The sequence below is a fragment of the Periplaneta americana genome, chromosome 9 (assembly GCF_040183065.1).
Source record: "Periplaneta americana isolate PAMFEO1 chromosome 9, P.americana_PAMFEO1_priV1, whole genome shotgun sequence".
Taxonomy (NCBI): domain Eukaryota; kingdom Metazoa; phylum Arthropoda; class Insecta; order Blattodea; family Blattidae; genus Periplaneta; species Periplaneta americana.
Window position 1 is genome coordinate 148,518,457 of NC_091125.1, and position 7,959 is coordinate 148,526,415.

The 7,959-nt window shown below is 31.8% G+C and overlaps 1 non-coding gene across 1 annotated transcript; it reads right to left on the minus strand.

Annotated features, from left to right (window-relative positions):
• Nucleotides 1-953: 953 nt before the first annotated feature.
• TRNAK-UUU (transfer RNA lysine (anticodon UUU)) lies at nucleotides 954-1,025 on the minus strand. Its single transcript has one exon. It is a non-coding gene; the product is annotated as a tRNA-Lys (tRNA).
• Nucleotides 1,026-7,959: the final 6,934 nt, after the last annotated feature.

Consider the following 7,959-nt stretch of genomic DNA (forward strand, 5'->3'; position numbering starts at 1 on the left):
GGTTCTCAATTCCTAACAGAAATTAATGTTTTCAGAAAAGAGCTAAGACAGCCCAGCCACTAGACTTTACAGGGGGGCGAGGAGAAGCTGGTGGGGAAAATCGGGATGCGACGTAGGCAAACGGACGACAATAACTGTGCGAAAATATGGTTCAATATTGAAAGCTCTTCCGTCACTGGAAAACGCGAACATATTTCTGGAAAGTACTATACTCACTAACTCAGTACTGTTTACTATATGCGGCCTTGGTTCTGTGTGGAGGACAGTTGGAACTTCAATAGTAGAAGGGGTGGGAGATAAGTGCATTAAAAAAACTCAGGTACAATAAAAATTGAAGTAAAAATACAATTATATCCCTGAAAAATTTCGAGGGAAAAATTGTTCCGGGGCCGGGTATCGAACCCGGGACCTTTGGTTAAACGTACCAACGATCTCCCACTGAACTACCCGGGAACTCTACCCGACACCGATCCAATTTTTCCCTCTATATCCACAGACCTCAAAGTGGGCTGACAACCGTCAAGCAACCAATATTTGAGTGCACACTAACTCTGTGTGACTTTAAATTGTGGTTTTCTGTTACGTACTGTGACGTGTATTATGCAAATTAAGCTTTCAGGAATAACTCCCTGTAAAGTTAATTTGAATAATTTCGAGGGAAAAATTGTTCCGGGGCCGGGTATCGAACCCGGGACCTTTGGTTAAACGTACCAACGCTCTCCCACTGAACTACCCGGGAACTCTAGCCGACACCGATCCAATTTTTCCCTCTATATCCACAGACCTCAAAGTAGGCTGACAACCGTCAAGCAACCAACATTTGAGTGCACACTAACTCTGTGTGACTTTAAATTGTGGTTTTCTGTTACGTACAGTGACGTGTATTATGCAAATTAAGCTTTCAGGAATAACTGCCTGTAAAGTTAATTTGAATAATTTCGAGGGAAAAATTGTTCCGGGGCCGGGTATCGAACCCGGGACCTTTGGTTAAACGCACAAACGCTCTCCCACTGAGCTACCCGGGAACTCTACCCGACACCGATCCAATTTTTCCCTCTGTGGTAGGATTACCTCTGTTTTAAAACGCATTGTCATGGTAACCTGTAGTGCCAACTTCAGTTCAGTGACGTAACTTGTTACGTAGTGTATTGTTGTGAATAATCGAGAGCTATGTATTGTTTATGAGGTGGATCTTCGCAACGGGGGGCGGCAGCGCGGATAGCTGCTGTGTTGTGCGGGTGTGGGTCTTGAGTTATTTTAATTAGTTGTCGTTCATTTTTCAGGACAAGCTGTCACGCCGAGGGGTGGGGCTGTCCGGAACGACCCCGTGATTGATTCTCAGAGTCCTGGTCGGGCGACAAGGCAATTAGAGTCGTTCTAATTGAAGTCCGCACAGAGAATGAAATCACAGCCTAGCGCCCGCCCTCTGTCGATTGTTTGGGAGCGAAGAAACAGAGCGGGCGAGTTCTAACTCCGAGCAGTTAATGAGACAGTTGCGGAGTTAATAATGACGTTCAAGTCACGCGGCTGGCTTCGAATTCCACAGAGATACATAACATGTTTCTTCATATTTATTAATTATGTATGGAATTATAGGATGGGGTAGCTCATTTTAATCCACTTTATTTATTACAGAAGAAAATCTATACTAATAATAAATCTGTAGCCGAAATTTTTCTGGTAATTTTCGATTTTCCAAAAATAATTGGTCCTAACATATATAATTAACCACCCTGAAACCGAAAATCGCTTTTTTGAAATTTTTGTTTGTATGTCTGTCTGTCTTTCTGTATGTTTGTTACCTTTTCACGCGATAATGGCTGAACGGATTTCGATGAAAATTGGAATATAAATTAAGTTCGTTATAACTTAGATTTTAGGCTATAAGGCATTCAAAATACATTATTTAAAAGGGGGGTTATAAGGGGACCTGAATTAAATAAATCGAAATATCTCGCTTATTACTGATTTTTGTGAACAATGTTACATAACAAAAGTTTCTTTAGAAATAATTTGCGATAAGTTTTATTCCTTAAAAAATTTTGACAGGACTAATATTTAATGAGATAAATGAGTTTTAAAATTAAAATAACTGCCATTTAAGGCCGTATAATGAAATAAAAAACAAATGACTTCGTATATAAGGCGCTTTGGACAGCAACAATCGAAAGCTATGAAATATAGCGTACAGAGAATGTTTCTGTGTTTGTATGAAGTAATATCGGAAGCTAAATTAACCGATTTGTATAATTATTTCACCATTGGAAAGTGCAGTTTCTCTAGATGGACATAATGCTATAATGTTATTACAGTAACTTCTGATATAATATAATGTAATATAATATAATATAATATAATATAATATAATATAATATAATATAATATAATATAATATAATATAATATAATATAATATAATATAATATAATATAATATAATATAATATAATATAGTATAATATAATATAATTTAATATAATATAATATAACATGTAATATTATATAATATAATTTAAGTTATTTGAAGGGTCCAGAACCATAGTGGGCCAAACGCCATTTAATGAATACGTAGAAAAGAAGGGTTAAAATTAAGTTATTACCATAATTCAATGGAAACATATAGCAAGTAAAATAAAGTATAGACATTAAATCTAAATGATGTCAATGTTCATTAAATGATCGCATTTTAATTATTTAAACACAATTTAAATTAAGTAACATATTAAACTATTTATCCTTCTATCAAACACGAATGTTCCCTGGATCAAACGTCCTATTTTAATTATGTAATTACTTTATATTTATTTCTAACGGATGCAGCGGAGCGCACGGGTACGGCCAATAATTAAAATATGTCTTCATAAACCTATTGATTTTCCATCTCAAAATTTGTTTCTAGACTTTAATGTACTTAACGTAAGACAAATTTATTATATTGTATTAATAAAATTCATACATAAAAATCGAAATAATTTTGAATTGTATTCTCATAGTTATGAAACAAAAGGTATGAATTCTTTAATATTGTTTGAACCAAAATGCAACACTGTTACAGTATTTAATCATACTAGTAGTTTAGTCCCAAGAATATATAACAAACTTATATTTAAATATCCTAATCTTGTCAATTCGAACAGTTCTAGTATTAAATTTAAAAAGTTATGTATGGATTTTATAAAAATTGAAAAAATGTAAATTTAAATTTATATACTATTGAAAATTGTATTGTATAATTATTAATTATAATTGTATTGTATAATTATTAATTTCAATTCACGAATCCGCCCCTGAGCACGAGTTCTACTCTTTCAGGGGCGAGCTAAAGTTTCTCTGTATATTTTATATTTTATGTTACAATTATTAGCAAAATAATAAATAAATAAATAAATAAATAAATAAATAAATAAATACATAAATAAATAAATAAATATTTAGGTTCCGAACTGCCTTATTCTTTTAACATTTTCATGGCCCCTACTAATAAATGGTAATGCAAAGATTTTAGTATATGTTGTTAACATACAAATACAATGGGTATGGAATGAATGGGACCGTCAATTGCTTATCATACAATATAGTGTTACTAACTGTGTTACATTTTATTGATGAACGTTTTCGGCACACTATGCCATCATCAGATCTTGAAAAGTTATCTTTTATACATACTTAATATTATGCCACATTGGTTAAATGCAATATATAAATAACAAACAACGAAATCATGATTACACTGGTTTTATAGGCGAACTTGTGATTAATGTGTCCTCAATGAGCTGTTAATTGTACAATGTCATTATGTCATTGTATGTTAAAACACAAAACAATAATTGAGTAAAACTGATCTATAAAACATTAAAACATTAAAAGTTGACACTTGATATAATTCTTCATAGAACAAATGTCATTTTCGTCGTTCGTTTTTTGTTTACATATTGTGAAGAAACAAGTTAGAAACAATTAGATAGCTTTGTTGGATGGTAGAATGTTTGACTATTATATCAAGTGTTGCATTACTAGCATTAACAGTCAAGTTGAGGTACGATGATATTAATATTAGATGACAGCTTATCGGTTAAAACCACCTGAAAAATGAAAATACACATACAAGCATTCAATGTTTCATTAAAAACGTCTTGAAATCTTCATTTAACTGGGAAAACAAACGTAAAATTTGAATTTCAGAAAAGGACCACAAAGAATAAATTTAAAGGTAGATACAGAAACTGCCTACTGAAGGATGCACTGGAAGAAATGGTGAACGGTAGAAAAGTTCGGGACAGAAGAAGATATCAGATGATAGAAGACATTAAGATATACCTATGGATCATAAGCGAAGACTAAGAGGAAGGCAGAAAATAGGAAAGATTGGAGAATGCTGGGTTTGTAGTGAAAAATCTACCCTTGGGCAGAACGTGTGTGCGTGTCTGTGTGTTTGTCTGTCTGTGTGGATGTAAAAATTAAATTATGTTTTATTTAACGACGCTCGCAACTGCCGAGATTATATCAGCGTCGCCGGTGTGCCGGAATTTTGTCCCGCAGGAGTTCTTTTATACGTCAGTAAATCTACTGACATAAGCCTATCGCATTGAAGCACACTTAAATGCCATCGACCTGGGCCAGGATCAAACCCGCAACCTCGAGCACAGAAGGCCAGCGCTATACCGACTACGCTACCGAGGCCGACAAAGGTATGTATGTATGTATGTATGTATGTATGTATGTATGTATGTATGTATGTATGCATGTATTTTTAGTAGGTTATTTTATGACGCTTTATCAACATCTCAGGTTATTTAGCGTCTGAATGAGATGAAGGTGATCAATGCTGGTGAAATGAGTCCGGGGCCCAGCACCGATAGTTACCCAGCATTTGCTCATATTGAGTTGAGGGAAAACCCCGGAAAAAACCTCAACCAGGTAACTTGCCCCAGCCGGGAATCGAACCAGGTTTCGCGGCCATTCGCGCTAACCGTTAGTCCACAGGTGTATGTATGTATGTATGTATGTATGTATGTATGTATGTATGTATGTATGTATGTATGTATGTATGTATTTTTTTAAACCTTGTTTACAAGCATGTTCCATTACAAAAATGCAATACTACATGTTAATAGACTACACATTACAATATTGCTAATTCTTCCGAATACAATGTATACACATTATTGCTAGCCTATTCTACTTTCCCTAAATATACTATTTACAACATGTTAACACCTATGCTACTGTTGAAGCTGTTAAATACTTTGTACAACACTATTTTAGTACCTATTCCCTTTTTCTATTTACAGATAAAACAAAATCAATACTATTGCTAATCATTTTAAAAACTATGTTTAGAAGTATACTATTTAACAAATTATCCTACTTTCCCTAAATTTACTATGTACAACGTGTTAACATCTATGCTACTGTTGGATCTTTTAAATACTTTATACAACACTATTTTAGAGCCTATTATGTTTTTATGTTTACAAATTAAAAAAAAATCTATACTATTGCTAATACTTTTAAAAACTATGTTTAGAAGAATACTATTTAACAAATTAACCTATTTTCCTTAAATTTACTATTTACAACGTGCCAACATCTACTGTATGCTACTGTTGAATATTTTAAATACATTGTACATCACTATTTGAGAGCCTGTTCTGTTTTCCTATTTACAAATTAAAAAAACAATAAATATTAGTGTTAATTCTTTTACAATCTATGTTTAGAAGTATACTATTTAACAAATTAAACTATTTTCCTTAAATTTACTATTTACAACGTATCAACATTGTTGAATCTTTTAAATACATTATACAACACTATTTTGGAGCCTATTCTGTTTCTCTGTTTACAAATTAAAAAAAAAATCTACACTATTGTTAATACTTTTAAAAATTATATCTAGAAGAATACTGTTTAACAAATTAACCTATTTTCCTTGAATTTACTATTTACAATATGTCAAAATTAATAGTTTTTGTGAACTTTATGAATGGTTTTGTGTATTTATTCACTAAGTCACAATTGCTCATTGGCCAGTGGCAGTATGTATGTATGTATGTATGTATGTATGTATGTATGTATGTATGTATGTATGTATGTATGTATGTATGTATGTATGTATGTACGTATGTATGTACGTATGTATGTACGTATGTATGTACGTACGTATGTACGTATGTATGTATGTATGTATGTATGTATGTATGTATGTATGTATGTATGTATGTATGTATGTATGTAGGTAGGTAGATATATATGTACAGGCAAAGTGAGGAAAGGGAAAGTTGAAGTACACATCTCGAACATTTATTAGAGATATCTAAGAAATTCTTTCAACACAAGTAAGATAAAGGTGTAAGCAAAGAATAAATTGAAAAGTACCATTTTTATCAATGAAGGAGGACCTCTCTGTATAAATAAAGCGTTCGTCAATATTCCGAAAATTAATTTTTCATTAAACCTTGTCTCCCGCTTCAGTTACCTATCACAATCTCTACACGCGCACGCAAAATAGCCGCATACTAGCCACACCAACACATCAGACATCATCGTATTCATCATCATACACAATCTCGCTCTCGCGCTTGTGGAATACCCTACCCAGTGACATCAGAGACTGTCGGAATTTAACAGTGTTCAAAAACAAACTTATTAAGCGTTTTCTTACTGCGTAGAGTGCAATGCAGTAAATGCAAATGTTTCGAAATTGTTACTGTTTTGTTTCTCTTGACATTTGTATAATCAGTTAGGCCTACTTATTAGATGTTCAGTCATTTTCTTTAATCACTAATATATTATATTAGTACTTTTTCTGTCTATTGTGATCTTATCTTTCTACTTGTATCTTTTCCCCCTCTTTTTGAATTTTTGCATTTGTGTTTTTTGTATTTGTATTTGCAATTTTATTTCTATTTCTTATTCACTTCTTCCCTATGCATTTATTTTTTGTATCCTATGCCTATTTGTATTCTAGTGGTGTGATAGGGAAGACCTGATGGCCTTTACTCCACCAGATTAAATAAATAAACAAATAAATAAATAAATAAATAAATAAATAAATAAATAAATAAATGCATAAATGAATAAATAAACAAACATACAAATAAATAAATAAATAAATAGATAAATAAATAAATAAATAAGTAAATAAGTAAATAAATTTTTACTTCTATCTTGACGTGCGCTTTTTTAGAATAATTTTGTTTATAGTGTGATGCACAACACAAAACAAACGGAATCTAAAAATCAGTTACATGGACACAAGTAATTTCATCATATCCCGAGTATTTTTAGACATTAATTCGTAAAAGGTTGAATTTATGTTCTGTCACTATTTCTCTGTACATAGTGCGTGTTTTTCGGGTCTGAAACTTTTTCATCTCGAACTGGCTGTCAACAAGGAGATCCCGTCGGTTCAATGCTTTTCAGTCTTGCGGTATATCCAGTCATAAAAGATCTGAAGAGTGTACTTAACCTCTTTTATTTGGATGATGGAACTTTAGGTGGAGATCCTAATGTTGTTCTTGCTGACCTTCAGAATTTAATTGATCTTTGTTCTAACATTGGAAATCGACTCCAATAAATGCGAACTTTATTTCTGCTCCGAAATAAATAAATAAATAAATAAATAAATAAATAAATAAATAAATAAATAAATAAATAAATAAATAAATAAATAAATAAATAAATAAATAAATAAATAAATAAATAAATAAATAAGTAAATAAATAAATAAGTAAATAAATAAATAAATAAGTAAATTAATTAATTAATAAGTAAATAAATAAATAATACATCTGTATCTTTTTTAATCTCTCCTATATCACTTCTTTGTCAATTCCAATAATACTTTTGCCTTTTTTTTTAATTTTTTCTTTGTATAGTAAAGGATTTTGAATGCAGTGCACTTATAAAAACAGGCAAAGTGGGAGGTTTACGAAGAAGTGCACTGCTTGGCTGAGAAT